The sequence below is a fragment of the Wyeomyia smithii genome, chromosome 2 (genome assembly GCF_029784165.1).
Source record: "Wyeomyia smithii strain HCP4-BCI-WySm-NY-G18 chromosome 2, ASM2978416v1, whole genome shotgun sequence".
NCBI classification, from domain to species: Eukaryota; Metazoa; Arthropoda; class Insecta; order Diptera; family Culicidae; genus Wyeomyia; species Wyeomyia smithii.
The window spans coordinates 61010917-61033637 of record NC_073695.1 but is presented as its reverse complement, the minus strand read 5'-3'; the positions used below and the strand labels follow the sequence as shown (position 1 = coordinate 61033637).

Genomic DNA, 22721 nt, shown 5'->3' with positions numbered 1-22721 from the left:
TTACTTTCGATATAAGAGACTGAATATTTTCTACAACTGGATTTCTTGAAAAACTTATTACAGCTCTTGAATATTGCACACTTTTTATTTGGAAAAATCTCTAGACTAATATTAGAAAACGTCGGCAAAGGATAAACTATCTTATATTATCATCAATGTTAAAAAATTTTATACAACACTAATAAAATAACTTTTTGAAGATAATATGATGGCTCCAAAAAAAAAAAACTCAAAGTAGTAAAGCTCAAAGTTCAATTAAGTATTTACCTTTTCAATTAAGTTTTTAATTCGCCCTCAAAAGGACAATTTGTTGCTTAATTTAATGTCGGATCTTATGCTGATCGTGTCTCTATGCTATCTCCGACAGCAGGAATAAGGCATTCTTTTGATAACAAATTGAAGGCTGTTTTCACACTGAAAATTTTACGGCCCAAATATTCTGTGTGCCAGCATTCCAGAACGTTAGCATAGGCGTAGCCAGAGGGGGGCAGGGGGAGGGGCGTTGCCCTCCCCCCCTAAATGTTGACACTGGTGCAAAATTTTGTTTTCAATAATTCTAATAGCACAAAACGACATCTTTAGCCCATAGAAACATCTGTGTAAAGTAACATTCTCTTGTAACCTCACTGGAAACACGGTTCGAGGAAAATAGTGCACCTGCCTACGCGTTGTCCTTGCTCTATCCCGCTAACGTAATACGCATGTCGTTGGAAGAGTAATTTTTTATGAAGTTGACAGTTTTGTTGGAGAGGTGGAAGTTTTGTTTAACATTGCAGCAGTATGAGAGCAGATCGTAAGAATTTGGAAGAGTTGGATCTTATAGACCTGCTAGCAAAAGCCCGTTCTTTCTTCCCTGCGACTGAGAAAGCAGTTAAAATTTCACTTGCTCCACCATGGAAACATGCACGATTGAACGCTCGTTCAGCACATTACGTCGGGTTAAAACCTGGCTGAGGTCAACAATATTTGAACAGCGGTTGAGTGCTCTCTGCTTGCTGAGTGTTCATCGGCAGATGGTCAACAACAATCGTGAAAAGACAAATGAACCTCTTCCGGAACGTTTGACGTTTGATGCCCGAAGATTTTATTGAGAATATTGACTGTGTCTTCAATCTTCACGTCCTTGGGAAGCTTTGACAGGATGTAGTTGAGATAGCGGCTGTGCGAATGGGTGTCCAGCTTCCAGAGAAGTAAACGTACCTTCGCCGCATCATTCAGCTGGCCTGCATCGTTCTCGAAAAGGTCCTGGTAGCGGTTAAACAACAACGTCCGAACGTAACTCCGTTTTCTTCGTCGAAGACAAACTCGATGATGTTCGAAGAGAGGGACTCCAAAATCTGCTGCGGGGTTTGATACTGACGCTGCTGCTGCTGGGCCACTATCCGCTGTAAAATCATCTTGTGAATCATATCTTGAATTCCCGGTTGCGGCTTGGACAAAGAATAATCAAATTTTCCACTCTGATGTCAAGGACAACTTTTCACTGGTTGCCTTGATGTAACAATCACTAAAGACTAGTATTTATTTCTATTTTTCAAAACACACTAAAGTCGCTTTTTACGCAAGGGATACGTGCCGCCTTAAAAAAACGCGTAAATTCCGGAATCCGCGTAAAAAAACGCGTAAATTTCGAAATCCGCGTAAAAAAAAATTGCGCGGTTTTTTTACGCGGATTTCGAAATTTAAGCGTTTTTTTACGCGGATTCCGGAATTTACGCATTTTTTTAACGCGGCACGTATCCCTTGCGTAAAAAGCGACTTTAGTTTCGGAATCCACGTAAAAAAAGCTGCGTAAAAAGACCCATGTAAAAACAACCGCGTAAAAAGCGACCTTAGTGTACCATTTTTTTACTTCTAAAATTTTGAAGAGCTTGCCCCCCCCCCTATTTGAAATTCTGGCTACACCCATGAACGTTAGTTTGTTGTCTAAATAAGGCAACTTTTCATTGTAGGAATCAACAAAGTAAAAGTCGGTTGATGTACCTACTACTGTACTGATGCTGCCCACTACCGCACAAGGGCCACTTTTTACTAGAGGATGTATTGCTGCACCAGCTGGCTCTGCCACCACGGCTACCGCTGCCGTACAAAGGCAACTTTTTTGTAGAGAAAATGCCACTGCACCTATCGCAGTTGGTGGTGCCACTAGCGCTGCTGATACTCACTCAGCTACCACTGTTGCTATCCACTGCATCTGTTGGGCTGTCCTAGTCGTTATCCAGAACTAATATGACTGGTTAAGGCAGAAGCAGGCTCTTATAAGAACCAAATAGTACCTTTCCGGTTTTCTAATTATATAATTCTATCGACCGGGCTAGGCAAGGCAAGCATTAAGCGAATAATCAGAGGTCGAATTCTGTGTTTTAACAAGGCTTGTCAATTTTCAATAGTTCGAATAATGAAATTACAATTTTCTGCATTAGAGTGGATGCACAGATGACTTTCGAATTGATTGCTGCAAGAACGAAGGAAATCCATTGAAAACTAACCGAGCCGAACCTGCTGAGAGACGTTCAGGGAGTAGACAAAATGATTGAGACAGGCAACATTTTGTCAATTTTTGAATCGCCATAACTTCACGAAAAATGAATTGATTTTGACGAAACAGATTTCATTTTACTGGAGGACTATCCTAGTTTTTTAGTATTACTTGAGAACTTGGATTTTAGGAGTATGCGTCAAAATGTACATTTTTGCAACCCGAAGAACTTTTTCTGACACCTTGTTTTTTGGTTTATATATTGCATACAAACCAGAATTAAATCCGACATCATTGGTACTTAACGACCGGAAATCCGTCAAAATCGTTTTGTTCAATCCTTGTTGTTCTATGTCAAATGAAATTTTTCAAAACACGAATTTTTTCACGGTCAACATATTTTACGTTGAAAATGTTTCATGGGCATTACTTTTCCTTTTATCCTGAAACTTTCAAAAAAATTTAGATAATTTAGATATTTAGATGTTCATCTAAAAAATTCAAGTATTAAAAGATTTGAGGGCCGTTTTTTAATAATTTGTTGTTCTTCAAAACCAATTTTTTAGAGTGGACTTCAAATACCTGTTTTTGATAAATGAAAACTCAGACGATTACCTAAAAGTTGTTTTTGACATTTTTTATCTCTCGTGTTAATTAGATGTATCCATCGAAAATACTTCAGCCCTTTTCAACTATTAGTATAGATACGTTTTTCAAAAATGAAATATGCAAAGTTGCTTAGTTTGATAGGGCTCAAACATTCACGGATTCGAATAGAGTGCTGCAAACACCCGGTCGAGTTGGCGCGAATTCCGTTGTTAGAAAAATCATAACTAGAAAACTACAAAACTAATCAAAAAAAAAAACAATCAAAAATAATGTATGTTAACGAAAAAATACACTGCAAAAGTAATAATTTTCAATCTTATTTAAAAATTACCTTCTCGTTAAAATACTCAAATCAACCTTAACTGTAGACATGCTTGGTATTTTCTTCAACATGGGAGAAAAGCTGAATGAATATTTACCGTTTACTTCTTGTTCAGCATGAGAGCTGCGTGTGGCAATTTTTTGCGCTACACTTTTTTCATTTCTGTACTGTGTTTTATTGCTCGCAGAGAAACTAACACACTTGCTGCTTACACCACAGCTGAGCGGAAGAAGAGTGATGAATCATTCTAAAGAGAATACACGGAAGAACGCCGTGGAGTACACTGCTGAGATCAATTCGGTAGAGTTCAAAGAGCAAATGCGTGACGGGTGGCTGGAATTATTTTGTTCCAGTTTCGAGATGCAAAGTAAACACCGGTATCCAATTTCCAGCCTAGATTTTCTCCTTCTTTGACATTTACTTAAGAGACACACAGTAAAAGCATTGCAGTGATCTCCGTTGTGTAGTTATTGAGTGTATCCACAATACGCACGAGAGTCACAAATGAAATAAGGCTTTGGTCTCAATATTGTTCTCCAAACGTTTTAGAAAAAAAAATGAGGCAACAGTTTTTGTAATTGAGTAACTATTACTTTTTTTAGAAAAACTTTTGCAATTGTTTTCACAAAAGTCTTTAAAGATTTCATTAAAAACATTTTTTTCTAATTTTTGTCTCTGTGACAATTGAATTAGAATTTACAAGTTTTTCTCTAAAGAATCACAGACCAAATTACATTACTTCGGAAGCAAGGGTATATTTTTCATTAAGTAGTCACGGTGATAATATATTTGCCCAGAGAAATAGTTTTCCCAGATAGTCACTGTGACTTTCGAGAGGAAATATACAAAAACAGTTATGTTTGAAAGAAGGTGTAACCTCTTAAAAAACTTTTAGGTTATTTGCGTTGTCACAGTGATCATCTCTTTTGGTTTGAGCTGATATAAGGAAAAGTAAACATCAGGCTTTGACCGACAAATATCACTGTTTGATCACTGTGACTTTTGTCAGGAAATATATGTCAAATGTTGTTATAGAATATGTAGCCCTTTTAAAAAAATATCTTACTACAATGTCACATGAATTTATGTAAATATCTCTTTTCAATCAAATAACAAAGAAAACATTACTTCAATATTACACATTCCCTTCATCCAACGTTCGATTAGTATTGTCTCACAAGATTCTCCGTATCAATTGACCGTTATTAAATAATCTATAATCAGTATCGAAAAAAATGAATCTTTTTCTACAAAGGTCACCAAAAATAATTGGTGACAAATTCCTATTTGGTTCATCAAGATGGAGGTGATAATTACTCGTCGCAAAGGCGTCCGAGCTACTTCTTCGAACGTCTATATGAAACGCTCAAACCGGTCATACTCGAGCGGCAACGACGCGTCGGTAGAGGCGGCGAAACAGAACGAGTAGTGTTTTGACGCGCGTATACGTACGGTAATGCCATATTCAGACTAAATCTTTCATCGCCAGGTGCTTTATATTTGCTTTGTTTGGGTTTGGTAATTGAAAAAAGCAAATAGAATACATTTTCGTTTAGCAAATGTTAAAATGTTTGAAAAATGTTAATGCAGTAATACCATGTCCGATTAAACCTGATATCACCAGGTGCTTTATATTTCGCTTTATTTTGGTCTTAAATCTTAAAAAAAGAAGAAAGATCATTTTTCGGATAGAAAATATTATCGGGAAAAATTTTCAGGTCGTCGGGAAAAAAACACTGGTATTTTTGATTGATATTGCATACCTAACATGCTGAACCTTTCGGTCGAAAAAGTCAAGCCGCTGAGTAACTAGCTGTGGTCACAGGGGTTATTCAAAGCCTAACAGATATCATAAACTAGTTAAACGTTACTCGGGGTTAGCGGGTTTAAAATTTAGACTAATTTCGTATATTTTTTACTACGTCTGTAACGCAACTGACTTCAGAAATATTATTTTACTTCATAAAAAATCTCTATGTTTACTAAAAACGTGATTTACCGTGCTTGAAGAAGCAAACAAATCTTCATTGGACGAATTCATTTTTTTTTAAACAAAACCGCTGCTGGAATCTAGGAATATGACAGCACAACGCATTTGCCACGCTCGCTTCAGTATGTCATAGGAAGCTTCACCCAACGCTTCTGTTTTATCCGCTTCTTATACGCTAAACGCTTCGCTTCATTTGACGCCTCAGTATGTCATTAGCCTAAGCCCCGCCTTTTCGACGCTTTTTCAGCATTCCTGACCATTTACAGAAAATATTCTTCGTACGAATTTGAATTTTCTTTCGAAGGTCACCAACATGCCATTTGTGTGGACTGGGTTGTCCTTTCTTTTGAGAAAGATCACACCAGTTTTTTATCTCTCTGGAGAACTATTTCAGATTCCACACCGGTGTTTTTTTTCGCTCTCCTCAGATACACATTGTTTTTTAATAGAGGGGGTTGTTTTGTGATGAATTGATTATTTACTAATATTTATTCAGAATTTTTATTGTATGTTCTGCCACAAACGGTGACATATCAACACTTTTACATATATTTTAAGCTTCATTTCATTAAAAGATTGTAATTGCTTCCGCAGTTAAGTGAATATAATTGTAGGAAAATTTTAAACCTACTTGTAAAGAAAAAAAAGGAATTTAAAATTAAACCTTAATCTAATCTTACACCTATCTTACTGATCATAAAGTGAGTTAATCGTTGTAATTGAGGATTGCAACGATTTTTGTCGGAACTTATTGATAAGTTGGTTTGACATATTTTCTAATGTTTCCTCATTAGTAAGCCTGTGTAGTTCATTCGTACTAAACCAGCGAGGACGCTTCAATATCATTTTCAGAAGTTTGTTTTGACGCATCTTTTTTCTGGTTGTACAACAACTTGTCCAGATGGGGACTGCATATAAGATTGCTGGTCTAAATATTTGTTTATTCTTGAGACAAAGTCTAGAATTTCTGTTGATAAGAGGATACAAACATTTATTACACTTTGTTTGGGTATTCTCAATGTGCTCTTTGAAGGTAAAATTTTTATCATGAATTAGCCCCAAGTATTTAACTTGATCAGACCAATTTAAGATTGCACCGTTCATCTTAACAACATGATTATTAGTGGTTTTGAGAAAAGGAACTCTTGGTTTATGAGGAAAAATAATTGTGTTTTTGATGCATTAGAAAAAATCGTCCATTTCTACAAATATGAAGAAAATATATGTAGACTTTTTTGCAGTCTACTGCAAATAACACGAAGGCTTTTTCCTTTTACGGAAATGCTTGTATCGTCATAAAACAAAGTTTTCTCACATCCTGGTGGTGAATCAGGAAGATCAGAAGTAAAAATATTATATAACACTGGGCCCAAGACACTTCCTTGAGGTACACCAGCTCTAACGGGCAATCTATCAGATTTACTATTCAAATAGTTAACCTGAAGAGTGCGGTCAGTCAAGTAACTTTGTATCATTTTTGTGATGTAAAGAGGAAAACGGAAATTGGACATTCTGGCTATCAAACCTTTATGCCAAACACTGTCGAATGCTTTTTCTATGTCTAGAAGTGCAGCTCCAGTGGAATGACCTTCAGATTTATTAGAACGAATCATATTAGTTACTCTGAGTAACTCAGATACACATGATTCGCTGCTCTTTTCAAGCAAGTGCGTCGCTTTGCTCAGCAGTGTGAGAGTAGTTGTTTACGCAGTGAGAGACAATCTCCTACACGGTAGTATTTTTCCGAGGAGAAAAGACTAGCCTGACTGTAGATAAAAAACTTCTTAGGTTTTTTTTTGGATTCAACATAGTGATAAAATTTACGTTACCAGAATTGAAGGGACCTGTTTGTTATTGCAAAACTCGCGTAACAAATCATTTAAACAAAGTGATCAGTTCGAGATCTCAAAGAGATTTAATAACATATATGGAAGCATTATTCATACGAGAATATCTTTTTTCCTTTTGTTCTCATAGAGCAAACCAGAGAAAAATACAAGACAAGTTCTCGCTGAGCAAGAATTTACAGGTATTAGGTTGAACAAGTGCTAAGGCGAGCCTTTAGAAATGACCTCATAAGTACTAATTTGCTGACTCCATTATTTCGCTTTGATTTGCAATATATTAATTAATTTCTAGTAATTGCAAAAGATGCATGTAGAAAAAAAAAGATTGTAATGAAGTTTCTGATAATATAGCAAAGCCTTGGTGCTAGACTCCGATTCGGAACTCGATCTTCTGTTTATTATACACAGACTTCGCAGCCAACTGTCAAGTGTACAGGACAATTGCGGGGCTAGCGCTACGATCCTACTGACACTAACGAGTCGAGACTCGAATCTACGACGACTGGCTTGTTAGGCCAGCATCGTACCTCGAGACCAGCTGGGAGGGTATGATAATAAAAATATAGCATAAAATTTAAATTTGATATCGTGATGCTGAAAATTTTGTATTCGGTTTTATACATAATTCAAGGAACTCTTTTTAATAAAAAAATAGCATGAATGTTAACCTTAAAAATAAAATCAGAAAGAGTAATGTCTGAGTAAATTTGCATTTTACAACGTTAAAATAAAAATTCATAAATTCTATTTTTAATATATATTTCTTCTTTTTAAGCTCAGCTGTTCAACTTTGTCTATTTGCAGTTTTGAGCTGTAATTTTTTGAACTAACCAATTCATAAATTTTCAAATACAACAAATTAATTGGGTGGGAGAGCTCGACTGTCGATGGTATCAACAATTGGGTTCGGCTTAGCAGTCAATTGTTGACAACAAATTAATATAGGTATTTTTGAAGCAAGGCAAAAAACATTTGGTTAAGAGCAAATAATAGATTTATATTATGAGAAAGAAAAACTGCAATCTCGAATTCTCTGACTAGAATCACACACTCTAGCAACACTTCCCGCCAAGAAAGGATTGCAAGTTTTCCCAGAACGGCGTTTTCACTGTCACCAGTGGCGTCGACGACAACAGCGCAGCGAAAAAGATGTATGCAGAAGCACCAAGGATGAGGGGATTACACGTCTTTCCTCCTGAAAGGGATACCTACTCTGTGACGCGTCGCGCGCATACTCCCGATGATGGTTTACAGCGTCAGATATGCGTCATAGCACGCGACCGACGACGCTCGGTAGCTTTGTATGGGTGGGCAAAATACACCCAATCGCAGGATCCGTTTTGGCGTTAAGGGGTGCAAAAAATAAACGCTCCGGGTGGCAGTAGGGTAGGGGCAGGATTTTTCGCTCGCTATGTAGTTCCTTTCAGCGGAAAGTTTCCTATTTGTTGTGATTCGCACATGGGATGAAAAAACAAACCCTTTTTCTTAACCGTAGTTTATGTACTGAAGATGGTTTTCTTCCAATACTAAGAAACATTTTGTTTTTTTACTGCGTCGAAATCTTCACGGTATTGGTTCGAAATTTTTTGGTATATTTTTCCACGAAGGCGCTCTCTTTCTTAAGAAAACCTCACTTTTTATGCTGTTTTTCTTCGGCATGATTGCCTGAGCATGTGCGTGTGCGGAATGTGTACCGGTTTTACGTGGTGAAGCGTAATTTTTGATTTGCTCCCGTGAAGGGTGTTATTAGACGAACGAGACCAACCGTAAACGGTCGCATTTAAATATCAGACTTCTTGACAATCTGACCACAAATAAAGAAAAAAATCTTTACAAAAACTGTTTGCAACGGTCGAATTCGACCGTTGGAATAGCCGTTAGCAACAGAGATGGTTACCACCTGCAGGAAAGCTGTTCGGTTCAAGGTGATTAACATGCGAGACGCGGCATCTGCCGCGCGCCAAGCGTAAGTGCCTAATAGATTGTGTAAATATCTGTACACACAACTGTTTCCTGTTGTCTCTAAGTTAAACCATACTAACCTAACCACCTGATTCGGCTGGGCACGTGTCTATCTCCGATACCGTATGTCCAGTCCGGCTCACGTTGGTGAGTTTTTCCCGACTCAATTACAGTCGTCTGGATGCCATCATGGTCCGCTCGGGCTGCAACATCAGCAGCAGCAACAACAGCAGATTCCAACTGTTGATGCCCACTGGCCGATGGATAGGGACGACGACCTCGACAATGACGATGACGACGATGATTATTGTCGTCCAGCTGGCGATAATCGTTCGGAGCAATTTGCTCTGTGCTGGATGGGCAGTTTAGTACTGTCCGTTCGAGTGGCCAGTCAGGATGTGTGCCAATGTGGCAATTTCGAGAAGTCGGTCGGTGGTGCAATTATAAAGTTGACGGGTAGTTTGTGGCTCGCAGTGACGTTAAGCGTGGAGTAGTGTTGAGCGGAACGAAAGTAGTGTTATAATTAATGATGTGTTGCTGACATGGCGCTTTGGGAGGTGTGTAATGATAAAGATAACTTTCTATTCTTAGTATTAGGATTAGAGAAAGGTGCAGAAAGCGGATTGACACTCGAAGGGACGTGAATTATGATAATGTAAACTGTTACGTCAGTGAAATCACAGCATATAAATAACGAGCAGATACATTTTCAATATACTAGACATGTAGTTAATGTTTTTGAAATATACGCGCAATGCAAATCACAACTTTAGTGTAAACACCTTATAACAGCATGCAAATCGCAAAGACTACCACATTCAATTTAATGCTGCATGGTAATGAATTATAATTGAAATCTGTTTTCAATACTGGTTAGCCTAGTGCATTGTAGAAACTAAATTGGAAAATTTGTGATAGATTACTTTTTGCTACAGCAGTGGATATGGCATGTGTTCCAAAGAAAAAAAAAGCATTACAATGTATCGATGAGATTGATCCAAGGTTTTGAAGCTGGGCAATGATTTTGTGATTAGGCGCACAAAAATGAATAGCCTAATTTCTTAAAAAAAATCACTGTTTATAAATAATTCATAATTCATATTGGATATTCCTAAAGTTTCATTCAATCGTCAATTGGTTCTTTTAAAGTTTCAAACAAATGTAAAGGAGGAATGAATTAGAGGGACCGAACAACAATCATAAATACGATAGCCATACGAATATTTACCAAACGTACAATCGCCATAAAGATGATTGCCATACTAAAACTGGTTCTTAAAAAAACACCTCTATTCTTTCCATAAGCAATTTGCATTAAGTATGTAAGATGTTTATATCCTAAATCGACAGAATTTTGAACTTTGTTAGAGAGCAATTTTTTGATTTGCAAACAAATTTTCTAGACCACCATAATGCTGTACGAGTCAATCTGTTGTTGAACAAGGAATTAAATGCCGCTAAGGAATGAGAATAATCACCAACTTTCGATAAAAATCGTTGCAATCCTTGGAAACTTCATCATGTGATTAATGAACGTTTTCTGTTTTATGATTTTGATGTTCGGAAGAATGGATGCTAATGATCGTGTACTAATTTCCTTATGAATGAAAACGAAGCAAAAGAGAGAGAGCAATTTATTACCGCAATGCGTTACTGATTGATCGAAGAAGCCGATGAACATTCGAAATAAACGAGTAAATTAAATATATTTTCGCGCGCTCCTCTTTGTTTCGGATATCCGTACGGCGAAGATGCATCATCGATTGACATAGTCCGAGTCGTCTGTCGACTCACCGTCGGAAGCGGCGGCCTCTCGTATGCATTATTTATCGCTGAGGGCTATGCTTTAGTTATGAAGCTAGTTCAGCCGTTGAAATAGGAATCACTAAGATGCAGAGAGTGAAGCATAGTTTATAGTTTTCAGCGAAGTAAAAATTGGAGCATAAATTTCCACTAGTGAAATCAGTCGTGACCGGAACTTTTAGAATATAAACGCACAAAAAAGTCATGTGCGCAAAAAAATAATTAACCCAAATTAAAAAGATGCGATTCAAGGCCTTCGGTTTCGCTGGCTCGAATTCGTTCGCAGTTTCAAGCCAAACGAGTTGTTGGGTGTAGCATTTGTGTTTTGTATAAGATTTACACTTCGCCTGGAGCATGTATAAGTTATGGTTATTGGCAGATTCAAATTTAAAGACGACTGTAACATGAAATTTCAAGGGAAATACGGTTTTTCAGTCTTAGAGGTGTATCAAAACGCTACTAGGTTTTATGTCCGACGTTTCGGCCTTTGAGCTTGGCCTTCCTAAGGGGATCTACAAGATTATTAAAAACATTTTATAAAAATAGTACATTTTTTTCCACTTCAAAAACTCTGACAAAAAACAATGTTAAAAGTTTGTAGGTAATCTCTAAAGCTCAAACTAACTCTAACGTTTTAATATAGTTACCGTAAACTGGGGTGACTTTGATCACTTTTTTGATTGTATCTTAAATATTTTCAGAATATACTGAAAACAAAATTGTTTTATATTTTTTAAATAAGTACTGGCATGCATTGAGAAAGATTCAGTCACTACTTCAAACGTTTAGTAACAATTTTGCTGTTTTTAAGTATGCTCCAAAAGTTTTACACCAATCATCATTCCGGGGTGACTTTGATCACTTAATTACTTTGATGAATTTGGAGTAACGCATTGCTACTTTCACTAAATCAAACAGCCTAAAACGACTTAAACGAGTTCATAAATATGGAAAGCAATTTGGGGGCCATTCACATTCTACGTGAACAGTTTATGTTGGCGAATGTCCAAGATTCATACAAAATTTTTAGTAAATATATGAATGATTATCCACTGAGAGGGAAGGTGGTCTAAAATCATCAAAAACCAGTCCACGTGAAATATGACTTATGCAATTGTCCAAATTTGCATGTTACTTCACGTCTTGGGTTTTTGTTAAAAAGAAATATGTAATACGCTGTGGAGATTATTGGGACTCAACATTGCCTTCGAGGAAAAACTTGCAAAATAACAATGAAATGCATTGTTATAATATTTGTTAATCTTAAGAACTAATCTGGGAACAAAATAAAAAAACTTTACGTATTGCAACTTGTTGTTTTGAATCTGCTTGAACCGATTGTTTGTATGCAACAAAAATTGCCAAAAATACACTTTATTTTCAATTAATATTTCAGAATGAAAAACACTGTGAAAATAGCAGGAATTTAATGAGTAGTAGCAGTGCAGACATATATCCACACAATCAGTGTAGATTACGACAAATCCCAAGCACTATGAGCGCTTTTTTACCACATTTTCAAAAAAGGGGTACAGTGATCGAAGTCACCCCGGTGATCAAAGTCACCCCAGTTTACGGTACTTTGAAAGAGATCCCATAGATAGCTATGACAACCTATCGTAAAGCTTTGTACGCTGAACGAAAAATGGTACAACTTTATGTAAGTTTTTTGAGAAAAAACAATGTCAGAGTTTTTGAAGTGGAAAAAAATGTACTATTTTTATAAAATGTTTTTAATAAACTTGTAGATCCCCTGAGGAAGGCCAAGTTCAAAGGCCGAAACGTCGGACATAAAACCTAGTAGCGTTTTGATACACCCCTAAGACTGAAAAAGCCGTATTTCCCTTGAAGTTATTGGCAGATTCAACAACCTGGATGCTTTATGGCAACATATTTTTAACAGCAGAGGGATATTAAAAGTTTTTTTTTGGAATATTAGAATTATTTTATGGTTACATAGCTTTCATACGTATGGTAACCGTCCGTATTTTTGGCTGTTGGCGCGTTCACCAAATATCGAAAAATTTCACCGTAATTTACTCAAACAATATACCATTTAACTACACTTTTTTTCAATAGAAATGTTGCGTTAGAAAAAGCATCTTTTTTTTGTTATAATATATCAAAAGGTAATTAATATATCAAAAAAAAGGTAATTAATATAAATTTACGAAACTATTTTCTTCAGTGTAATATACACTGAAACACTTTTAGAAACATTTAATTATACATATTATTATTCAATGAGTTAATTTTTGTACACGTGTTTCTGACGAGTTGCCATTGATGAAAAAATCGCTTTTCGGAGTGGGAATGTTCGATACATTTAAAATACATTTCTCGCGTAACTTTTCAAGAGGACCTAAGTAGCAATGGGAGATTTTCTTCTCTCTCATTCTGTTCCGTTGATTTCTTGTCACAAGTCTTCAGATTATAATATTACCTAGCTTACTATACAAAGAGTATCATGAAAAGTGTAAAAACTACTTAGTTATTAATCAAAAAGAAAGTAAACAAAGAGAGTTATATAGGTCCTTTTGAAAAGTTACGCGAGATTTGATGTTTTGTTAAAAGCTGTGAATCACTGCGTCAAGTGTAACATATATCGTATCAGAAAATAAACTAAAGAATTGTTAGATATCCAAGTTTCTAAACTCGGATTTCGTGTTGAATGGGATGAACGTCAAGATTACTAAACACAGAAGATATTTTTGTCACACGACAATGCTCCGCCACATTTTGAAATTTAATCTCTGCTAGTCAATTCCCTTTAATATAATTTTTCATACAATAAAAAAATTAGGTCATTTTAGTTCGGGAAAGTCAGTTGGTGTCAGCAGGATAGCAGCGCTAGCCCCGTAATTGTTCTGTAAACCAACAGTTGGTTAGAAAGTCTGTGTATAACCAACAGACGTCCAAGCTCCGATTGCGGAAGCTTGCACCAAGCTTTTTCATTTTAAATTTTGATCACTTACCATGGAAAGTCAAAATAAACTGCACTGGGTTTAATTAAATGTTTGATATTTCAACGTAAAGCCAACATTGGCGAAAACGACCAATCAAATGATAATTATGCATCAAGTCAATGAAATCACGAATATTATTATCAAGCAAGACAAGAAATGATATCAGATTATAAAGAGTATATGAACCGATTAATTGTAGCAAAATACCTGCATTATCTAAACATGAAATTAAATAGCACCTAGGAATTGAATATAGTGAAAAAATGGCACAAGTCTCCCATTATAAAATAGGATTTAAACCGCTTTTGCCATTTTTGCTTATAATTCAAAGTTCGAAAAACTGTTGTCCAAGCATCATATATTTGTTCATAAATCAAGTGTGTTAAAGTATGTAATTTTTTTCCCGAAAATTTATTTTGGTGATTCAGTTATAAAAAAAAATCAGAACACAGGCCAGCGGCGATCAACAACCTTGATAACACTTTTACCATCCATACATAACGAAGCACAGAGCAAACAACGAATGCATCAAAACTGCAATTAAATGTCAAAATCCAGATTCACAGCACAGCAAATGTTCAGCGAAAATGCGCAAAACATACGAAAAAAAAAATAATGTGGCACATCACATTACATCCTCAATTAGGCAGCAAGGTGATAATCTTTTGCTTTCTTCGCGGCCACAGATAAAGTAGGTGAATAAGACAGAATTAAGTAATCTAATCATATAATAGCAACCAGCGTAGGTACGATACATTGATAAGTAACAGTACTCTTTCAGTTACATCGATTTTCTTCACTTTCCGGGCTGAGGGGTTCTGATGCCGTTCGCGGTTCATAGCCCCAAAGTGCTTGCGAAGGTAAACATAGCATCGGCAAAATGTTCCTTGTAAAATTACGTAGAACGAAACATTAATTAAGTGTATCAAGATGGAAGATGAATACTTTAAAACGGCGGTAGTAATGCATCAGTAAAAATATGAATGTTTAGTGTATCATAAATAATAACAGCTTCCGGCACTGCAACTAAAACCCTTTGACAAGATTTACTAATTGTAATTGTGGGAAGCAGGAAAAATATTATAATATATGATAACATGTCAACCAATGGTTGCGAGTATAAAGTATTTAATCTAAGAAAGTATGAAGCATGGCTATCAGAATCAATTAAACCACAACCAATACCAGTAGTTGTAATTCAACACACGGCAGATGCAATTTTATCGAAAATAGAAACTAGAAGTAACCAGTAAACAGTAAAAGTGTATAAAACAATGTGTGTTTATTAAAATCATTGGAATAAAGAATCGCACATCAAGTCCCAGATCAAATGATGAGTTTGTAATTTGGAAAGAAAACCTTTAGCAAACAAATATTGTTTACCTCAAAATACACGCTTCCTGTACTCTACTTGGATCTCATTTATTCGATAAAACCCGTATAAATCCGAAGGCCATAGAACGCCGCATCAGCAGAAGTCCTGTAAGATCTTTGGTATGCAAATGAACTGACACCGAGCTTCAATGTATCACAATGCTTCGGCAGAGACTTCACCGGCTGCTCATCATCACCCCTTTTCCCTGTTGCAATAACAAAAAAATACTACCTGCGTTCTGCAAGATTTGGTCAATCGCATCCTAGGTTTTCAGAAGGACACCTCCGGACCGGTCAAACCGGTTTCGATTAGTCACAAGAATTCGGACGGAATTTTGTCCAGAAAATGTTCACACAGTCCAACGGAGTGCCCGCAAGACGACGGCATGGGAAAAAGGGGTTGCTCGCCGGGCGCTCTGGCGAATTTGTATAAGGGTCTAATCTTAATATGTTATCTCCGGTGGCAGGATATTTGTTGCTTGCAATACAGTGACCCTTGATGAGAGCGCAAACCGGTTTGGACAGTGGTTGTTTGCGGAAGAAGGTTAATCTCATGTGGTGGAATGCTTCCGCAGGTTCCGGCGCATCAATGTTCACTTTGAGAATTCTGATCCTAATGATGTATATAGCAAAAACACCATAAATTTCGCTGTAAAAAATTACTGCAGCAATAATATTAATACTCAATTGATGATTTTTAAGTTGCAATATTCTAATTAATAGCAACGTGATTCAAACGTCAAATACTGAAAAAAAACGACACGACAGATAATAAAATCAAAACAAATGCATCTTTTATTTCACTTTCTTCTACGACACCCAGTTGTTTCCCTTCCTAGATCAACCCCTTCAATCCAACGCCGTCCGCTCGTAGCGAAACCCAAAACGCAAGACGACAAGCAAATTCGTTGATGACCTTTTCAGTCACCCTTCGCTTCCCATCAACCCTTTTGCCTGAGACTAGCTGGTCTGTCTTCTCGTCAGCTATCATCGGCAGGACGATGTCCAAACCGGTCTTCTGGGTGGTGGTGGTGATACATGTCGAGACCGAGAAAAAAATGCAGTGAGGTGGAAAACTGGACTGGCTACTTTTTGAACGCCGCCGGGCTAACGACGACGATGATGAGCCTTCTAGGAATGAAGAAGAAGTTCTTTGGTATTCACTGCAAGGACACCGGCAAATCGTGGGAAAAGAGAGCGTTGTACGTGGAAATGTACTTTATTACCGGATGGATCAAGCTATCCGTGGTCGCTCATTTGCATATGGAATTAAATCCTTGCAGCCGTTGATGACTAATGATCATCGTCCGTTCGTCAACCGTTCCGAAGCAGAAAGGGCTAGTTTAACTGTTCCGTAACTGTCAACCAGTGCGCTTCAAGTAACGGTATTTGGTGTGATTATTTAAGATTCGTTTATGTGCTGTTTCGGTGCGTTTAATGAACTTGACCCATTCCGAGTGGTGCCCTGCTAATCCTATACGGAAAGCAAGAAAGCACGAACTAGAATTTCGTACCGATTCAATGGGAATCGCTTTAGCAGTGTTCTTATGTTGATTGCGAAAAGCTGAATGGTATATAAATAATTCAATTATTTGGGGTGCTCGCAATGTAAGATTCTCCAACATCAAAATAATTATTTGACTGCAACGTTTAAAATTGGAAACACATAAAAGAAATGCTAACCTCTCGAGAAAACAAAAAAAAAAACATTTAAAACTTGAACCTGGATGATAAACTATTCTTGGTTGAAATGTTCATTCAAACATGACAAGTAGTTGTTTGTTTGCAATGTTTGTTTTTGTAGAAACTTTTTCTAGAATACATGTGCGCTTAATCAAATCGAAATATACCCTGCGTTAAAATCTAAGAAAACCAATCTTTACGATCTTCAACGACTGACAACTATTGAGGAAGATTAGTTGGTGAATCTCTTAAAACCAGTAGTACGGATCCATTGTCCATGCTCTATTCTTAGTTTGAAGGAGTTCGTACAGATAGAAGCAATAAGGAATTCTGAAGGTTGTCAATAAAAGAATCTGCAATCATTGATCGCTTTTGCTTTTTTTCGAAAAATTCATAGCTTAAAAACTTAAGAAAAAAATATACTAAATCACTAGAAGACATTCTTTAAATGCTATTTTTAGCAACATATTGAAAGGGTTATCGTTAAACAGATTTGAAGCTCTATTCCTATTTTTTTCTACACGTTAACGACAATATATTTGCATAAACAAACTTTTTTTCCAGCTGTCAACTGATTGAATATCAAATAGTAGGAAGGTAGTATCCAAGACACGACCGCATAGTTAACGTAGGACTACAATAGTTATATATTTCCCTTTGAAGCTTTGTTTGATTTGAGCTCGTTTTACTTTTGGCACGGTTAGATTTTGGCACACATGTGCCAAAAACGAGCGATTATGTCTAAACACATTTCTTAGTTTTCTTGATTATTTCAACCAATTTAAGCTCAACATCTTCCAAAAGAAGGGTATTTTGGTTCTTTATGTTGCCGAAGCGGATGACCGGAATCGGTAAAACGGTTTCTGGAATATGACCGGAACATGTGCCGGTAATATAATGATCATGATCTAAGTAGTACTAAGCCTCTAATTACTCGGGTAGTAATATCAAGTATATAGCCATAATTCATAAAGCGACACCTCAAACGACTTGGAACTTGGAAAAGTCATGAAAAGAGAACCGTTCATATTTGGCATGGTTCAATCTTGGGAACATAAATATTCTGCCGTGTCGTGTTTGGCAAAATCGAACTGGGTCTGTATTATGATTATTTATTTATTTTAACATTGATGAAAACCATTCATTCTAATACAAATACAGCCAATTTTCTTCAATACGCGTAAAGGCAAGCTTCTATACAGACCTAAATTGAGTACGATTTAGTAAAAATAAAACAATATTTATTTGTCCTGTAAACGATGGCTCACTCTCCGATCATCAAGCGGAAAAGATGTCACGTAATAAAATTTTGCTGCAGTTACAAGTTCATGGAAAAAATAACGATAAAGAGTTACAGTTTTTAAACAAACATGTATATTCACAAAAAATTGAAAATAGACATGAGAAAAACACAGTGTAGAGCTCAAAAATAAACAACGCATTTTATCTGTAAAATGAACCTAATTTATATACCCTGCTATCTGCCTCTACCGACACGTACAGAATTTTGTTGTCCTCGGTGGCACAGCGTATTTTGCGGCACCCGAATAATCATATTGAATTCTGATATTTGCTACTATACGAAACAAGAAGACAATTCAAATAAACAAATCAAATGGCAATTTGATTGTGTTCCAGATCGCAAAACGATACCAACGCCCTAACCCAACACGCCCCACTGTGCGTCGATACATGAATATCGAGTTCTACTGCACTGATAGACGACGAGTGACCAGCGCAGCGCTCTATTCATACATTGCTCGGTTCAGTACTGTTGCCTGTGCCAGCATATTTCCTTCAAGACATCAGTTTTAATAACATTCTAACAGCAGAACGTTAAATTTTCTGATAGTGGAGGTGATTACGAACTTCCCGAAAAAGCTTCACCTTCAAGACATCAAAATAGTCTAGGCTCATGGATGCGAACATTAGTTGACCTATTGAGACGGAGAGATTCTGTCAATTTTTTTTACCACTGCTATACAGGATATCACAGCAGGCAGTTGGTGTCTACTGTCTACTCATGAAGTCTGTGCCAGGCGTGCTCGCGTGTGATTGATGCATTGTTCGTGAAAATACGACCTTGAAACTTCTATGAAATTTTCGCTGTTTAACAATTACATGATAATGATAACTGAGGAATCACAAAATTGTCCCTCATTTTATCAATGCAATAACATATTGATTATTGTAATCCATCATGTGGTTACATCAGTATTACCGTTTGAAATCTTTCATTTCAACGTTACACCTTGGTTTTAGTTTCCGCAGAATGTATCTCGATATATTGCGGTTAGACGTAGTCCTACGTCAAAATGTTAAAAATATCAGAATAAAGATTTATTTTAATAAATAATTCTGCAGGTTTTTTTTTGTGTTTGTTCAGTCAAAACAAATGGAGAAGATTTTATTGATTTTGAGCAATTTTATATTACTATTTGTATTGAATTTAAGATAAAATAAACTTTTTTCAACACGCAAAATTTTTTGTTAGAAAAATTTGTTTTTTTCCTTAGGACTGTGTGCTTTAATTTGTTCAGAATATGATTTTTTGGCCAACATTCTAGAAAAAAAGCAAAGAATTCAAATCAAATTATAAAGATGAACATGAAACTCAAACAATAACATTTGCTTCAAACCTAGTGAAAAAGTCAAGAAAAACTTCAGTTCTTTTTGATCAATATCCAAATGATGCATCTGGATTTGAAATCAAATAAAAGCTCTTTAGTTGTTTTATAAAATGTTAAGTTCGGGTTTTGGACTGTTTTCTGTAGAGAAAATAGCACTCCGAAAATCGCCAAATATTTCCCAAGAAAAAAAAATTTTTTCATCATTTAAATCTATTTGTCATTTTTTTCATCTTGCCCTTAAGTTCGTATTTAACTAAAGTGATAATCTAATTTTTAGTAAATCTGTCAAGTCCAACCCGAGTTCTTGCAGTTTTGGTGATTTTGAGGGTATTTTTCGAAAAAAAATTCATCAAGGAACGTTTTACCCAAATGACTTAGCTTTCGGTAAAGTAGGTAGTTCTGGTAAGGTAGAGTGATTATCCAAATTTTCAGCAAAATCTATTGAGTCTAGCAGGAAATATAGTGGTTTTAGTGATTTTGAAGGTTTTTTTGAAAAAAAGTTTTGGGCAACTAAATCCTCTATCTATCTTATGTAAAAAAAAACTATCTCATTTTGAAAAAAGTTTAGGCAATCAAATTGTCTATCGATCTTATTTTGAAAAACAAATCTGAGATGACCGTTTTTTTATATCACTTTGTGTTCTTAAAATTCAATTATTTTAGTCTAGAATCTCAAGTTCAATTTATTTAATATTTTCAAATTAAAGTTCAGACGATTCCTTCGTCGTTGCCCACTTAAAAATGAAAAGGTATTACATTGCCACCAGATGATTGCAAAATATCTGATCGCGAATCTGGGTTTCCTAGATTGGTACGAGTTTTGTACTATTTAACAAGTCCAAATGAGTCTTTTACGTGGTTAACACGAGAAAGTTAATAAACGAGTCTAACAAAGGATAAAAATCAATAATTGCGGAACTTCAAATTTCTTCGGTTATCATAAAGATATGAGTCTGTGTTTTCAGCATAGCTTGCATTCGTTTGCAAGATAGCAAATGTTTGTTTATCAACTTTCGTTCGAGTTTTTAATAGAATCACTTTATACTTTACATGTAACATGCAATGTAAAGCAAATGTTTGTGTTTTTATTTAACGCTAAGAGTTCGCAGATCGTGATGCGATGTCGAGAAGGCTTTGAAATCATTAGTGTTGCTTTCAAAATAACAACTGAAATCTTGCGTGATCGTTTTGCAGATTCGTCCTTTCTAGATCTTCATTTTTTATTATTATTTTTCCAATTGCGTCGAAAATACCGTAGTTAGTTCGTTGAGCGGGCAATCTTAGCATCTAATTGTTTCGCAGGGCACGTGATTGCACTTTAAATTCACCTGCTCCAAGAAAACGTGGCAGTCTATGCGGTTTCGCGAAAGGTCTGTGGTGAACAATGCCCTAGCCGAGCCACTACGGACAGACAGAGGCTTCAAACGTGTTAATAAGTGGCTACAAAAGCTTGGTAGACGAGAGCGCTCCATCTATCGCAGTTTACGAAGACCAAATCTCCAAAAGTGCGGTTGAACTGACAGTATTGTTTTTTTTTTTTTCACACAACATTTATTTGACACGGCACAATACAAGATTCTGTTGTTGTTATGAGGGGTCTCCAGACAACCAAGCAGTACTCTGACATAGAGCGATATAACGCACAATACAACTTCTTGAGGGAGTAAATATCCGTAAATTTTTTAGTAGTCCTGAAGATGAATCTCAAAACTCTAGAGGCAGGCAGCAGACGAAATGTGAGACGTCATAGTGAAGTGCGCTGGGAATCTAAAATTACTCTCAAGTCTTTAACTTGGTTTACGCGCTCGATTTTGTGCGTATATATAATATGTATTCTGGTTTTTCGAACATTTATATGGATTAACATCCATCATTTTGATGAATTAACGTCCATATGGTTCCGTTGCCACCAATGATTAAAACTTATCTAGCTGACGTTGAAGAAAGTGACAGTCTTTAACGGTGAACTTTAAGATAAAGTTTGAGGTCATCCGCGTAAGACAGCCGTGGTTCTTTAAAAACTAGGTCATTAAAACATAGCAGGAAGATAAGCGATCCTAAGTGACTCCCCTGAGATATTCCAGACGTAGTGTCAAAATAAAAGGAATGGCAATCCCTAATAGCAACGGTTATACGGCGACCGGTAAGGTACGATTGAAACCATAGTGAAAGATTTCCGTGGATTCCAAGATTGTCAAGTTTTGCGGCAACGATGGATCAGTTTACCGGGGCAGCTGCCAAGTCGGTGTAAAAGACATCCGTCAGGGCACGTTCCACCGTAGTGTTGCACGACTAAGCAAATTAGTGGCGGTGGAGCGACTGGTTGTGAATCCATGTTGATCAGTGCTTATGGAGGCACAGTAAGCAGTAAGCGAGCAAAGGTTTCATGATGACGAACAGTTTGGTACCAGCACAGAGCGAGCTGATGCCACGATAATTGCCCACACCGTGTATGTTCCTCTTCTTGTGTAATACATACATGTGCGCTAATTAACAGCAGGACGAGGAGATGCCAAAAGCGACAGATAGCCGGAAAACATGCAGAAGCCGAGATATCAAGTTTTCAATATGCATTTTAAGAAACGGAAACGAAATCCCGTCAGGACTCGGGCTTAGGAATGATTTGAGTTTGCAGCAAGCTCTAGAAATCAACGTTGCGTCTGAATGTATGTGTTCGAAATTGGCCCGTATTGGTATTACTAGCGATACGTTCAACGTGTTGATCTCATGGACTAACACACTGGCGAATTTCTCGGTGAAAACTTGACAGATGTCCTGCAGGCGGCTGCCTCCTTACTCTTTTATGTCATAGAGGAGGGTATCCCACCTTCATTACACTGTTGATTGACGAACTTCCAAAACTGCTTGGGGCGAGACTTGAGCTTCCTCTGGAAATTATGTTGATATCGCAGAAAGCATCGTTTCGCTACACGCAACACAGCGTGTGTGGTTGATTCTCGCATAGTTCTGGGAACAGTGTATGGTGCTTAGTTAATTCTTTCAAGGTAACTCTTTTTTCAGATTCCAACTGGCGAAGTTCTCTCGTTTGCCACGGC

At 36.7% G+C, this 22721-nt stretch overlaps 1 protein-coding gene and 1 long non-coding RNA gene across 3 annotated transcripts in view; one reads left to right on the top strand and one right to left on the bottom strand.

Annotated features, from left to right (window-relative positions):
• LOC129723798 (peroxisomal targeting signal 2 receptor) overlaps positions 1-22721 on the bottom strand; it is a 216508-nt gene that overhangs the window by 50225 nt on the left and 143562 nt on the right. The window lies entirely within an intron of this gene.
• On the top strand, positions 1674-15309 carry LOC129723804 (uncharacterized). The gene is made up of 2 exons (XR_008727820.1): positions 1674-9213; positions 9343-15309. It is a non-coding gene; the product is annotated as an uncharacterized LOC129723804 (long non-coding RNA).